We start from the raw sequence: 16,739 nt of genomic DNA on the forward strand, positions 1-16,739 counted from the left end.
TACTCCAAGTTCGGACGAACTAGTCCCTACGAAATTAGTCCGAGGTATAAGCGAAGTCCGAGTTAAGCATCGGGAAGATAAGATGGACATTTTGAAAAGAAATATATTTTGGTCTCTGTCCAAGTTGGTCATATCCGAATATAAAGCGTTGTTTATGGTAGAACCAAAAATATTTTAACTTAGAATATATATATTTTTTTCAAAACGGACAGTTTCAACGTCCTTTTAGTCGAGGGTTTCAGCGCCCATTAAAATGAGAAAGTTTTCAGCGCCCATTAAAATGAGAAGGTTTTAGCGTCCATTAAAAGAAAAAACCTGAACAATCTAGTTCTACATGTTATCTACATAGAACTAAAAACTTACAAAAGACATTTCCTTTTGTAATAAACTTCCAGGTCTCGCGATATTCTGTCGTTGACGATTCAAATATATCTATTGACAAAATAAATCTATTGACGAAGATGAAAAAAAAACCCCGATGAATAAAACTAGATATTCGCCCCCTAATTCTTACACCGTGAAATCTAACATTTCTATAGACCGGTTTTCATACTGTGTATAAAGAAAAAAGTTGTAACTACGCCACAAGACGATATACGAATATCTATAGTAAAAAAAAAAACTGGATTAGAAAATGCCCGAGGGTTCAACCGAACTAACGCCGGACCCCCTGGCGCGATTATACCTATCTCTCCCAGATTATTACTAAAGATGAATTCTATATCAAAACCGCCAACCTTCGCGGTAATTGTTTGGAGGCAAAAGAACATGTTTCGAAGATCTTTGACAAGAATTTTTGTTCTATTTATGAATGACGTTATATACGTTTTCTAGGTGTGTCGCAATTAAAATCTTCATGGAATCGAATGAATTCAACAAGTTACTTCTTGTGGAGGTGCGAACGAGTTTCCTGACGATTAGAAATAAAAAGATAACGAATTTGGAGCATGCAGTTGAATGTATAAACACCGATCCAAAATGGTAAAATCCCAAACAATAAAACGACTTTTAAGAATCATTCCAACAATTAACCACCGTTAATGACTGTGTTATACCTACGAGCAATTATCTGATAATGCTCGTAGGTTATACGCACATATTACAAGCTAACCACTGGTCAAGGGAACTAGTTCTATTGGTCTAGCAATTCTTGCTTTCTCCGTGCGAGACCCGAGTTCGTTCCCCGGGGATTGCTCGTTATTTCACTGTCACTGTTAATCGTTTATACAACTATTCACTAGACTAATCAACCGTCATCAGTAAAATAACCAGAACTCACAAGTATTAGTCTAGTTCTATGGTCTACTGGTTAGCACGTTCCACGAACTGGACCCGGGTTCGATCCCCGGTGAGTGCGTAGAATTTCACGCTGATCATTCTTTCATTCTGATCATCAGCCGTCATTAGTAATAGCTACAAACCGAAACTATGTCTCTAAGTTTATTGGTCAACTGGTTAACACGCTCGCTTTCGTACGAGACCCGGGTTCGATCCCCGGTGGGTGCGCATTATTTCACACTGTCACTCTTAATCGTTACCGGTACGCTGTTCACAAGGCTTATCAACAGTCGTAACTATAATGACATTTTAGTGAATAAGCAACTGGCAATTCTGGCTAATTGGCCATATTTCAGTAGCCCAACAAAATCCAGGCATCAATATGCTGCCATGGGCACCCCTGCGACATTCGTCATTTTCAGCATGAAGTCTGGACGATCACTTTTTGTAAGTGCGCTAATAAAATGACCAATGTCCAGCGTTCGTTCGTGCCTCAGGTGAAATCCTGAACACATGTCTGAAATCTAGGCGATCAAAAGGGCAGCATCGCACGCTGATTTGTATAAATTAACTACCGCCGATGGAAGTGTGTCAGTCAACGAGATGACACTCATTCGCGAAATAATCCTTGAAAAAACAAGCAATTGTGAAGAAGAAAAACTATAAGAGAGTACAGTGACGTTGGTTTTGACACAATTCTAAGGGCCATTTGTTAAGCTACTGAATTACTAAGTAGAAAGTCATACTCGGAAACCAGAACTCTTGATTACTCTGTTGATATCCTACAGAATATCATCGATAATTGATATCCTACAGAATATCATCGATAATTTCCATGTCTAGATTTTTTTTTTGAGGACCCGTTAACCCGGTTGTACTAGTGACACAGCAAGATGATACATATACGAATTCATATCCCACGCCGGATTGCGACAAGTTTTTGCTAGAAAACTTGTTTTCCATGAGCAAACTCAAAACTAGTTCAGGCAAATAATGTCATTTCGTACTATTGTTTTTGCTGCTACCGAGAAACCATGAAATTACGCCTCTTTTAAATGATTCAACGCACACAGTTTTTACGCTCAATTTTGTATTTCTGGCAATTTTATGATTACGATGATTGTCAAAAGCTATTCTATTTTCGCAACTTTGTAGGGTATTCATTCTGAGACTCAAAGAATGAGAAAAGCGCCGGGAACATTTTTGAATTCTTGAAAAAATGGATGCAGGGTGATATATACTAGACTTTTGATGGTGATGGATTTAAGGTCTTTTTCAATTTCTTTTTGGCTAAAAGTTTAAAAAAACTGGTTGGAATATTCTAGCAAATTCATTGAATCATTTTCGTTGTATAAAAGTCGGTAAAACCATTTGTAGGCTTCCAGGGCCCGGTTCCACATTTTTTTTAGTTAAAAAAAACTATGGAGTCAAATTCAACTCACTGCAATGGATGGAACTGGACCCAGAATCGCACGTCTAAAATCGGTCACTACACTTTAACTTTCTGACCCCTTTCTCATTTTATTAGATATACTGGATAAATCTTTTGTCAAGTCGAAGTTTGCCAACAATAGAAAACAATTGAAGAAAAACTTATTAAATCTATTTAGTTATTTCCGACGCCGGATTCGAACGTATATTTTATTTCCCTTTTCTGTTTCAATCTAAGAGCTGGCGATCGAGTCCTACTATATACACGCCTTTCTCTTCGTATATCGTCAGCGCAAAAAACCGGTTTACTAAGTCTATTGTCCACAATTGGGAAGGGTGTGGCAAACCATTGCGCATGATTACAAATCCATTACTACTAGCGCCGCCGGCGGACAACAGTTCAACTACAGATTTGTTTGACACCGATTTTCGGGCGATTCGGTCATACTGTGGCGAGAACGACGAGTACGCCATCTATACGAAGTCTTTTCTCTTACTAATATGGCCAGAACGCCTTCGATCGCTGGATGACTTATTATTATCCTGGCAAAATAATTGTTCGATTTATTCTAGAACATTTACAACGCTCAGCGAGCCCCATTGAAGGGAAATAAGAAATAACGTTCCAAATAAAGAAGTGAAATGCAAAACCCCCATATACGATTTCAAAGAGATTAATCACACAAATTAACAAGACTCTACTGACAATCTCTTATTTTACGGAAAAATCAAAGACAAGAGTAAAAGAAACTATTTTTATAAATTGGGACGACACGGCATATCTATGAGTAAGGAAGGTGTACAGGCCATGTCTCGGCTTACATCGCTGTTGCGAAAGTAGTTTTAAAGCAGAAATGGCATGAGACATGAAGAAATTTCTGTCTGACACCACAGCGTTTCAGCTTACCAGTATACTCCGGACATTCTGTATGCCTATATACCGGTCAATTCGGTTATATCAATTCTATAATGGGAATCTTTATAAAAATCTATTCGGAAAGCCTTTCCCGACACGGCATCTAGTCAACTCGGTGAACTTACAGCGCGAACGCTACCGAATGAGGCGGAGTAAAACTACTGTTGAATGCTCTGACGTGAGAAGTTAGACTCAATCGACGCAATCAGGTGTCTATTAAAAATAAACTGTACCTAAGGTCATAGATATGGTACAAGGATACTACAGTTGCTACTAAAGTTTGAAAATGCCACCGAGAGGGCAGGGGTCGTTAAGCAGGGCACTGCGGGTTCAGTTCACCGATATTATAGGTCACATCAATCGGAATGAGCTCACGGCGAGTTCAGTGAAGTCAGCCGCAGCTCGCTGAAAGGTCGCCCAGAGTTTCCGAATCTTTGATTTTTTGTCAGCGCGCGCGCGTTCGTACATCACGCATGCGTATTGGGGTATCGGCGGGTCCTCCGCGGTTCAGATCTAGGGCAGACGACGATGAATGAAGGTCAAGATTTCACCCCGATTCAGATCAATTTTGGAACGGTATCATAGACTCCTCTCAAATCAGGTGTGTCCGAGTTGGATGGTACAGTGTTGACCCAGCTCGAGTTAGATATTAATGGACTAAAAAGAGAGAAAGTAATATCTGAGTTGGAGATGTGAGCTCAACCTGAGCGAGACTCTGAGTGGATATCTGAGTTGGAGGGTTACAGAAAATTTTTCCAATGTTTCAGTTGAGCGGCCATCCTATGAAACGAGTATTTTCTACCGCAGGTTAAGGAAAATTAATTTCCGCAGTATCAATTATTGGGATTCACAAATATTTCTAAGTATTTTTTTCATAATCTTCTATTAAAATGATTTTTTCATCTTTCGGATTATTTTTTGGTTATTGGAAAATAATGCGGACAAATTCTTGTCACAATAGGTCAACGCTTCTATAATAACACTTCACGTCAACTCAAGAGATCGGAATATTACGCGTGTTTCAAGGGCAAAAGGTGGCTGTGCTGGTTTTACTAAACTGATTAATCCCGATTTATATACGTTTTACCTACAATTGAACCCTTGCAGAAAGGTATAAAGTTCGATATACCCAGCGCGTGACAGTTAATGAGTTTTTTTATTTTACTTCGCGCGGATAATGGCCTGGCCGTTTAGACGTGACCTTTGACGCCGAGAACTGACCGATCGGGCAGACGAACTTGCGTTTTAGAGCCGTGTCGGTTGATGTCAGGCGGCGGTCAGTAGAGACAAGGTACTCCCGCAGTGAACATGCCTTTGAGGCAACAACCGCTTGCTGGGTTGAACTATTATTTTTATGATCAGATTTAGTATTTTCACACTGCAAAATATAACGATACCTATACCACCCTATAATCAAAGGAATAACATTGAAATATTGACCAATTTTACTGTGGAATTTACTGTGAAATCAGTCTGTAGATATCGGAACCAGGAATCAGTTTCATAAAGAGGTTGATTCCTATATCGATTTAGTTTTTTTTAGTCTTGAATCGAGTTAGAGTTTAGTTAAACCTTTTACGAAGTCGGGCCAAAAATGACTCATGCATGGAATCTACAATAATCATTTCTGACTCCAATGGTCATCGAAAACAATAAGATATCAGCTTCAAATATTTTCAAAATGTCATAAGAAGGTATCACTATACATTTGAAAAAGCAAATCAAAGAATCATTTTTGAACTGGGAATATATTTCAATACGTTCGTTCAAAGATTCTTGACAATGTTGTTGTCATTCTGTTTGCCATAAATACCAAGTGCTGAGGTGAAACGGTGTTTTGGTACTTGCGCCCTCAATAAAAATCCAACAGATTTGTGTCAAGTTTTCGTCAACACTAGTCTTTCCGAACTCTAGAATGACCGATCAGAACTTTTCAGTGACCGGGCTGCACTTTCTCGCACTCGTTATTTACAAGAGCCGGTCACACCGGTGTCGTGTGGCACTTTTAAGGTATATGCGACATCTTAAAGTACCGCGGTCATCATGGCGGTCGCTTTATGACGGCATAACTTCAAAGTTCAACGATCGAAAAACGAGGTGAATATTATGTAGTCCACCGATGGCTCACGGCTGCTTTTTCTCTAAAAGGTTTCCGATGATTCGTTTTTTTAACGAACGGTTACGCAGTTCACCGAGCGGTCATCGCGGACGTTCGTCTGCCGCTTTGTTAAGGTCACGTGACCCGGACTGGTCTACACTATACTCCGCTCGGAAAACGATACTGACGTGAACTTTGCCGCCGGAAACTCGGTCAAAATCTGGAGGAGGCGGCGACACGGTTTTTTACGTATAAAAATGGCGAGTTCACGGATCGGTCGAAACAGAATCTTTTTATTTCCTTTGTTTTCAAACATCGCTCGCTCTCCAGTCGTCTACCAGTCGTTCCTTCTCATTTTCTATTGTTTCATCTCTGCTTTCCCTCTCGTCGCAGCCTCATTTTCTCTCTCGGTTTCCTGTATCTCATCTACATCACTTTTCCTCTTCCTTTCCTCTTTCTCTATACCTCGTCTTCTTATAGACTATCCCCAGTCTCTCCACTTTCTATCTCCCTTCCCCTCTTTCTCAACACTTTCTGTATCATCAGTCAGCCTTGACACCCAATGACCAGTTGTTGGCAAATATAGAGGTTATGCACGGTCACAACGCGTCATATTGGACGTTACACCATGCAAGCGGCGAACTGATTTTCAAATCACAATGACTGTTTTGCATAAGCTCTGTATATGATGACCAGGACACGACCCCGATTTCGCCGCCTGCTGCACAGTCTTCAAGATGAAATCCGTTTCAAGGTCACGACGTGAAGTTTGTCATCAAAACATTCACGGTTTCTGGTGTTGGTGGCGTTGGCGTCTACTGCAGCCAAATTTAGACACAGTGGCCTAGAAATTTAAAGTCTTTGTTTCGCTTGGTTTTTAGTTTCCATTTTGTCAGGCCAATGGACAGGCGTCAAGTTACGGACAATCATCCTTTTTCTAAGACAAGGCAAATGCGTCGCCTCACGTTTTTGAGGCATATAGCGAAATAAATTCAAGGATTTAGTTCGTCTATTTCAATGTCGTAAAGATGTGGATTATGCGTTTCTAATTGATAAATAATGAACGAAATGGATTCAAATTTCAGGACGTTTGATAAATCAACCAACTCCGTAAATAGAATATCAACGCGACTGTATATAGTTTAAAAAGGGGCGAAGCTTTTTAAGGATAATTTTGTGCTGTTTTTACGTATATATAATGGATTCTAATGGATGAGATATGTTGAAACACCTCGATGTTACCTGAACCACACGGATGAAACGTTACATTGAATGGAAAGTATAGTTGGTATTTATTCAATAACGGATTTATCCAACGGAATCATTCATGCTTAGAATGTATGGTTGTTCTATTTTCGGTTAGCAGTTTAGTATAGCTGATACGTCCTGGTGATTTATAGTGTATAGATTTTTCAAAAATTACCCTACCTCGACGCAGGTAAATCTATAACCCGGTAGAGTTTTACCAGTCGGAAAAGAACTGATTTAGACGACACAAACCAAAAATTCATACAGACTAGATTTTATGAATTTTTGGTCCAATTCATATAGATGTAAAAGATCGCATTGTAGTTCAGAACTATTTTTCTATTTCCGGGTATGACTTTTTCTGCCGTTCAAGGCACATACCCACATACAATAATCCAGCGCCCCCTTCCTTCCGCGAGGCCTCTACACCGTGGGACTGGATCTTAGTACATGGTAACCTCGTCACAACGAACTTCAGGGACCAAGAAATATGTTCGCCATAACCGATATTTTGTTATATCCAGTGTGTAATTTTTATAGTATTTTCATATTTGGGACCGAAATTCTAGGTTTGTTAATAACTTGTAAATCGTTATACATGTAGTAGTAAGGTTCCACTGTAATGTGTTGCGATGACTTTTTTGGGAGCTGATTCCTTAAGTACAAACCTTGGAGAATTTATGAACTGAAATATTTTCGGGGTCAAGAAAACACGTTTTTCTAGAAATATGAAAATGTTTGTGATCTTTAATATGGAATGCTTATATTTTTGCACATATTTCGTTGTAACGAAGTTCCACTGAACTACGTAATATTGCGTTGAGAAAATATTTTTCGAGGCCAAAAACAAAACATATTTCTAGCTATGAAAATAACTTTGCGATTTGAAGTAATTGAATGCTTATATTTTTGAAAATATATATTCCGTATTTCATAGCGACCAGAGGCCCTTTTTAAAGATCAATTTTGATTAACCTTTCGACCCGTTTTTACGAAATCAACTTTCTGAACCACAGAACTTTTACTCGAGGTTCTTGGGTTAAATTGATTTGAATACAGAGTTTAAATTTTTTCAGTTTACGAGAATTATGAAAATGGATTCTGTCTGAAAAATGCCAAGGTTTTAGTCCCACCTCTTCTATATAAAAAAATTCAAAACTCAAAGTGCAACTGCCTACATTTTGATTATATTTTCTTTGAATCTAACGAAACTACAAATGTTCTTTCTTCGTCAAAGGATCAGGTGAACTTACGTTCCCCATTTCAAATCCATACAAAAAAGTTTGATAGAAGAAACCATACTTTTGATGGAAAAGATTTTGTTCCTGGGATTTTCGTGGTAATCAGATTCAATTGACTTTTCCTGACCAGCAGGGCCTGCTACTTTTTTCGAGCATAACTTTTTTTAACCGCTGAAGTTCATCGTTCATCTTACATATACTTGATAGTTTTAAAGTAATCATGGAAATTTCAAAAAGCTCCTATCCGAGATTCCTTTGTGTAGCGGAAAACATAGCAAACAACTACGTAACATATCGAATAACATCGATATCTCGTAAACTGTTTGTCGGACAAACGGTTAAGTGAACATTCTGAACATTTGAACAGCGGAACATTCTGAATGCGTAAAAATAGGCCATAGTCTTTTGTGCGTTAGTGAACGCGCGGGTCATGGCAAACGATCAATACCCCACTGCTCTAGTAAAAGTTCTGCTTAATTTATGCTAAAACTATTAAAATTTATGCTACGTCCTCCCTAAAATACGCGCTTTCATAATCCCCTTGCAGTTTGCCGTTTAGATATATTATGCAAATGAGCCTCGACTATATGGAAAGTAAGTTAAAAGTTCGCAGATGTAGGGCAAATTCGCGATCAACAACGAAAGTTATTTGAAAGGGAAGAAAATGTAATTCGGGGGTGTCGTTCGAGTTCTGATTTGTTGCTAAACTTCGGATACAAATAACACCGAATTAGGACATTGAATTGATGTGAAAATGTTTCGGTTGGAATTTGGTTCAGAAGAGTTGAATTTATATATCGATGATAAATTTTGCATACGCGACAATATTGTGATAATTCAGTCTGCCCGACTGATTAATGATTTGTTTGATGTACATAGCTTTTATCAAATATCTGCTCTATCAACTTGTCGATAAATTTTTCCTAGTTCGGAATTCTAAGTTTCTAATCAAACTGTGGAACTGCCGCCCTTATAGTCAAATTAACCCACAACTGTGGAACTGGGTCTTGAGTCGAATAAACCCCACACATCTAGAGCTAAATCATACCCACTCAACTGTGGAACTGGGTACTGAGTCAAATAAAATCCAGTCAACTGTGGAACTGAGCCCCGAGTGAAATAAAGCCCATACAAGTATGGCACAGGGTCCAGAATCAAGTGAAATCATGGAATCAGTCCTTGATCAAACCCACAACTATTCGTAGAACATAAATTTTTCTTACTGTTTATTCCCTTCTGAAAAATCAGAGGTTTCTGCCGCATACCTGAACAAGGTATGCACATATTATATACACAAACACGAAAATATGGTGAATATTTCATCGTTCTTGTAATTATTCTAACCTGGATAAGAAGCATTTGACCCAATATTGCAAAGAATCAAAACTACCCTACATTTCTGACAAGGTTTTTGCGCGTTACTTTTGTTACTATCATTGGGATATGTTTTTAGGCCAGGGGTTCACCGCACGGTCAAACAGTTGGCTTACATTATGTAGAATCTGTATTTTCTATTTCTAGAAATACTCACAGAGATGTGTTTTATGTGAATATATTGTGCGCGTACGCACGTATCAGGTTTTGTACGTAGATATTTCTGGTTCATTCACGAGCTCGAAAAATTGATTTACTTTTCCTCCGTGAATGAAAATTATTGGTAGGTATATTACTTGCCGCGGGCTGGTTTCGGAAATAAATGAAATACCACCAGATTGTGAACGTGATAACTGCTCGAGGGATCAGTCTTAATTTCTCTAGTATTTTATAACATGCATGTTTTACATATATACATATAAAAAAACTTTGCCTTACCAGTGCCGAGGCCATAAATTTCACAAAGTTGAGAATCAGGGAATTCGGTAGAGCGCTGGGACCATAAATACATCTCAAGAGTTGAGGTTTTGCATACGCCAACGTCACTTGCACTTCGAACATAAACACTTCAAAAATTAAGCAACTTATCTTCAAGGGGCTTCGCTGATCTACAAGTATAGGGCTTCTGTTAAAACCTGGAATCAACAACATAAAAGGGGTGAATTAGAATAACTCACTGTTGAAGGCGAAAAGCAAAGGTCGAGCCAGAAAATGTTTGAGGTATTCTACAACTTTATAGTCGGCATCGTTTCCACCACACATATTCCAATGAGTTGCCGAAACAGAGTTGAGAATTTGGAGAAAACAACAGTAGCGTTGGAGAACGTAAATAATATTTCACCGTATAGAAATTCGAAGTAGAATCTCTGCGCGATTGTGGAGAATATGAAAAAAATAGATATCTATTTTGATGTGGAAAACTTAAGGAATGGTTAGTTCAAATATCCGGATGTCCGGGGGCCAGTTGCTCAAAAGTTGGTTAGAGTTAACCAGTGGATAGTTGACATAGTGACAATTAAAAGTTCATTGTTACTATGGTATTTATCTGCTGGTTATCTTTAACCAACTTTTGAGCTGGTGCCCTCGATGCTAAAATCGCGGCAAAATCGGGCGAGATTAAGAATCTGATACTTTTTCGCCACTTTATTCTGCATCGAATATTGATATTGCATATATTTAAAAATCACGAATACTTTGGTGAAATCACAAATATACGTACAGCGCACGATTGCATTTTCTCTTCAATTCATCGAAAATTTAACTTTTAAAAGGCATAATGGAAAATAACCGATGAAATATCTAAGTTAAATTCTCGATGAATTGAAGAGAAAATGCAATCGTGTACTGTGAAGGTGCAGATGTTGAATTTATTTCTGATCTGGAAAAATTGGATTTGAAAATAAATAGGCATAATGGAAAATAACCGATGAAATATCTATTTATTTTCAAATCCAATTTTTCCAGATCAGAAATAAATTCAACATCTGCACCTTCACACCAATGTAAATTCCACAGCATGACTGCGATGAGATTTGGAATCTTGAGTTAGTAATACATGTTATGGCACACGTAAGCTTAGAAAGATTTTTTTCCAGATATTCAACTTTGCGTAAAAGCTTTAACGGCACGTTTTACTATGAATTTTGATGAATTTGGCAAAGTGAATTGGCTCAACTCGGAACTAGCGTCCAGGGCTTTGAGTGAAAGTGGCCTATCGTTAGTCAGATTTAATTCTACATTACTAGAACCATTAATTTCCAAATACTTCGAACGTAGACCAAAATTAAACCCGCATCGTGGAATCGGGTCAACAGAGAGTCCAAACACCGGAACTACGTCCAGGGTTGTGAGTCAGCGTATGATCCCTAGTCAAATTTACCTCTACGTTTAGAATCTGTTCATTTTAGAATATCTCAACTCGAATACAAATCGTAACCCAGTTCTGCAGAAATTGGGTCAGGATAGATTGAACTTTGGCTAAAATTATCACGTTTTCAAACATCTAACCCTCAGATTAAAATCCGCGTTTATGGAACTAGTTTCCGGATATTTCGCCGTTCGTTAAGATCGTTTATTTCCGTTTTTCCTCGAAAATTTCCGACACGTAGAAACGACGCAATAATCGACGCCGTTATTTCCTTCGCGGAAAGACCCACGGTTTGCTCGGAGAGGCATAAAAGACTTCGACGCACCGGTACTGCGCAGTACACGAGAACGAAATAATTAATTGTCCCATTGGAGGCAACAATGTATTTTAGTTTCGTGGAAAGCACTCGGTAGCGACTCAGATAAATCAAAAAGATTTACAGTTATGCGTTGATAAACTGGAATAGCAGTGCAAACGGCCGCGTTTTACAAAGAACTGCGGCCCTCGCGATCGCTTTGTTATAGGTGCTCACACGAGGTCGTTAAGTCCTTGATAATTAGTCATATATCGACTACTAAAGGTCTAAAACGTATAAAACCGCGACCCAGATTCATAAATCAATAAACATCGTTTTGCTGAATTTTCCGTCGCCGCGTCGAGAATAAGATCGTCACGCAACGTGACTTATCATTCATTTTGCTAAATCATTATTGCACTCTTTCTGAAAGTCGTTCGGAATGAGATTAAGCAGTTCGTTTTGAGTAACTGGATCAGAATTTTGATGAATCATCGGCGCCATTGAAATCGAGAGAGTCGTCGTTAGTAACTTATCATTACAATTTTGCTGAATCGTCATTGTTAACGAGGTCGTATCTAATCATAATTTGCATCGCATCATGAAATTGGACGATGAAAAGGTCGTCATTAGTAACTACTCAATATTTTGCTGAAGGTTCATCGAGATTGAGATATATATGTAGAGAGAATCCCACAATAATAACGAAAAAACAGTCCGAAAATGTAACTTTGAACTCGTTTAGTTTATTCAACGTTTCGACTATATCCTAATAGTCATCTTCAGGAATAGAAGATGACTATGATAGTCGAAGATGACTATGATAGTCGAAACGTTGAATAAACTACACTAGCTAGCTCAAAGTAACATTTTTAACTTACTATTGTCGGATTCTCTCTACATCGCTTCAACGCACGGATTATAGTGTTTAATCAATCGTGATGAGATATATATAATCATTAGCTTATCGAAGTTATCGAGTAATTCTAATAATAAAATTTGTCTTTGATTTTGGAAAATTGGAACAACTTATGATCTAAAAATTAAGTTTACTCACTTCATTGTTTCCTCTTACAACATTTCCCCTAGAATCTTAAATCCAATGCAACAACAAGGGCAGATCCAGGATAAGACAATGGGCGGGGGATTCCAAGGTTAAGATTAATCAGCAGTTTAGTGAATGCAAAGCACCACATTCCTTTTCTAAAATAAACCTCCAAATGCATTTTCCTCTATCTAACCAGTGAAATTGAACATTCTTTAGTGACGTAGGAGTTACTACTAATTTTTTCAGAATCATTTGGAATAGCAGTGTTATTTAGGAAAATAAATTTTCATCCAGGGGACCCTGAAATCCCCACGGATGCGCCCCTGATCGGCGTATAGGCTGAAGGTGCCTGGTGACCGATAGTTTTCAAAATATGCTATACCATAGTAGTACAACGAGTTGGAATGTCGATTTTGAACTGGGTGTAACATAGCCGGTCGGTGAGCTGTGAAATGTCACCCCTCGAATGATTTTCTGTGAGACGTTAGCAATAACACATAGTAAATGAATAGCAGCAAATAAAATCAAACATAAAATCATTTTACGAAAGCGAATTTTCAGAGAAAAAGAAACAAGCTATATTTTTTCAGTCTAATATCGTATAGTAGATTGCAGGTTCAAAAACCAGAGAGGGATCGGTCTAAGATAGGAGTTGGCGATCTCGTATACCATGTTCGGACAATATTTGAAATGTAACCACTATCGAGGATGGAGGTGTTTACGGCACAGGGCGGCCTCAATGATATAATTGAATATGAATATAGGACCACCGGGGAATAAGATTTGACCCAGTAATTTAAACTGGGTCACGTACGTAGTGTATTTTTTAGCGTGGATTTTTTTCCACAACGCGCGGGGCGGTGTCAGATGAAATACGAGGTCATCTTTTGTCAGATCCAAAGCAATTTTATAAGGCACCAATGTATTGATACATGTGATGTGCTTTTCAAGTCACCATTCTCATATTCGTGTAAGCTTGGAGTAATACTGCAAGGTGACAATTGGTAATTCGCATGTAAGCGGTTAGGACCAAAAAATTTGACTATATGAAGCTATTTAAACATATATAAATATATATATATATATATATATTGAACATTGCATCTTTTTATTGTGTACATTTTTCTAATAAAATGAGTAAAAGTACTGAACGATGGTCTTACTGTTAATGACGTAAGCCGGGCGTGTGAAGGTCACAGTTAAGCGAAGTCTGCTACATGTAATTAGTTTGTCGCTAATGGCTGTACTTTTATTCTTCATCTATTTTTTTTCGAAATCATTTTCGGAGCTGCATTTTTTTTCGCGGAGTGCTGTTCTAGCAGTAGACAAAATGGATTTTTTGATGCGATAACAGAATCCGGGGACTTGCGTAGAGAGCAAACGGAACCCCATCACGATCGAGTAACTTCCGTGCAGACTCCGATTTTAGCTAAAAGAATTAATCAAAATACTTTTACATAAGACCGGGGGTCAGGGCGGATTTAGGGAGCCGCATGGGCAACCTATTTTTGGTCAAGATAGCATGGTGATAATGTCTTAGAATCACTCAAATAGATTTTTCAAATTGACTCAGGGAGGGTTCGGCTCCCAAAACTATCTAAAAGGCGGTCGCTATCGATGCAACGGTCCTAATGTATTTACAACTATATAGGTCTTGAAAGTTCTGGGTCCTGTATTCGAAATCAATGGTGATGATAACGTTCGTGCATTGTAGCTAATCTTTCTTGGATAAAAACCAAAAACTCAGCCCCTTGAATTAAAACTGACATGTACACAATCGTTAAGGATCTGTTTTGAAATTCCCTGAAGTAAATCGATTTGAGAAAAATCATTACTTTTTAATGTTACACCGAATCAATGACCAGCCGTTTGAGGTTTTTCCAAAACGGTCCATTTTTAAAATTTGAGGCTGACAATACACAGTCATTTTCACGATTTGCGGCGGAAATAACGATCTCAACAAATTGATGTCGGAACCATGAAATAAAATAAAGCAAAGATTGATCCGATTCTTTAGGGTTCATCAGACGTAAACTAACCCGAAAAAACCGCAGAGTTGAAACTCCGGTCTGGCCGTCTCCTCCGGCTTCAGACCTTTGGAGGCTTTTAGATTGAAGTGACCCCGATAAAAATTGCACAGACATAAAAGACCGCAATCGTAATATGAGCGAGCGCATCGTGACGAAAAATGACTTCCAGGGTTAAAGTGATACGCCGGGATGCTTGCAGCATCCCGTGCAAACCACTGCTGCAGCCCGCTCCGGTGCAGAGAGAAACAGCTGATCGGGGAGAGGTGAACTTTAACGACTTACCTGGGAATAATCTAACAGCGGATTTTGCGCGGGACATTTCCACATCGCCAACAACGATATCGGACATACTTTCCACGCGATCTTCTACATCCAACCGGCTCCGGAATAAAGGATAACTCCGTAAAAATCGGACCGAATGCATCGATTTAAACGCAACTCTCAATTTTATGACACAAGTTTTCCAGGAATTCCCTGCGAAATCGGGTCAAGGCCGACAAAATGGCGGCGCCTACGGATACAAAAAGCCGGGTTTGATTTTTCAGTGCGGAATGCGGCGTGAAGGTTGCATATTTGTCTACAGCAGTAATGCATGGAGCACGCGTATTTTGTGTTGGTTTTGTGTATTCAAAAAAAGAATTAGGTTACGACGCTTACAACTGAGGTTCACGACATTATAAAGACCTGATTAATAATTCCGTAGGAAAGTGCGTCAGAAGATTCGAAAAAAACGTGCGCGGATTTAAAAAAAAGCATCCCGCCGTCACGTGACGCAATCGGACGAATTACGTCGATATGCAAATGAGGGGGCGTAGCCAGCGGAGGGGATATCGTCTGGTGGTTTGCGATGATTTGAATCCTGGGCCTCGCGATGACAGAAATTAATGATAATTTTCTCTCGTCTTCGGAAAAAAATGTGTCTGGAATCTCGAACTCGAACGAACGAAGAATTCCCTGTCCGATTATCTGTCTTTCGTGTGCAGAAAACTCGGGATCAGTTGAATCCGCATTTTTTATCTCATCTGAATTTACAAGAGATTATGATTCTAATCAAGATTAAGTCTTATAAATCGGACGAATCTTTTACCAACTGATCCAGATAATCGAAATTTGTGTCCGAATTTTCAGTTTTTTTCCGTCGTACCATGTCGAGTTTTGTATTTTCCGCCGAGTCGGTCACATCCTAAATTCTTCCGAGAAAAGAATTGTTTTGTTCGAAAAAAATACTCGGTATTTTTTATTTGGGGAACGAAACTATGTAGCATCGAAAAAATTGAATTAATAAATCATTCGATCTGAATTTTCCAAAAAGGATGATTCGCGTGAGTGAGTCAAGTCAAAATAAAGAAATAAATTCGAAAACAATTGTAGATGTACCGAAAACAAAATAGATGTATTGATTTTGATCATCTGTGATGAACTCGGTCTGAAGAATATACATCCATGCAAACTGTGACCGAGTGACGACTTCCCAAACACTCATAGTTCGCGATGAAACTATGCGCAACTTCCTGATTAAAACACGAATGATTCTAATCATCGACTATGTGTGAAAAATATTCACTTCGAAACTGTGACCAACTGACGACTTTCACTCTAATAGTTTTACTTAAAACATTGCAATCCAAGTTAGGATCGATTGTAAAGATAATTGAACCGATGATACTGCCTTAAAGGTCAAGTGTCCTCTAATTCCTACTAGAGATTTACCTTTCAAATGATACATGAGTGTATAAATAACGACCTGGGATTTGAAGCAAAACGTTTTATAATCCATGTTTGAACACAACTGATCTTAAACCATCTACTAACTCGGTTTGAAGAATACTTCGGCTATATCCCTTGTCGACGATCCACCAAATGATTTAGATAAAATAAGCATTTTTCTCCCGAGCAGTACCATACATACAATG

At 38.6% G+C, this 16,739-nt stretch overlaps 1 long non-coding RNA gene across 2 annotated transcripts; it reads right to left on the minus strand.

The window, feature by feature from the left end:
* Positions 1-2,905: 2,905 nt before the first annotated feature.
* LOC141910094 (uncharacterized) lies at positions 2,906-15,203 on the minus strand. Of its 2 annotated transcripts, XR_012619830.1 has the most exons (4): positions 15,109-15,203; positions 13,960-14,225; positions 10,025-10,221; positions 2,906-4,282 (listed from the first exon to the last, which is right to left on the minus strand). It is a non-coding gene; the product is annotated as an uncharacterized LOC141910094 (long non-coding RNA). The 2 variants fall into 2 exon arrangements; XR_012619829.1 differs by lacking the exon at positions 13,960-14,225.
* Positions 15,204-16,739: the final 1,536 nt, after the last annotated feature.

Source organism: Tubulanus polymorphus, chromosome 8 (assembly GCF_964204645.1).
Source record: "Tubulanus polymorphus chromosome 8, tnTubPoly1.2, whole genome shotgun sequence".
NCBI lineage: Eukaryota > Metazoa > Nemertea > Palaeonemertea > Tubulaniformes > Tubulanidae > Tubulanus > Tubulanus polymorphus.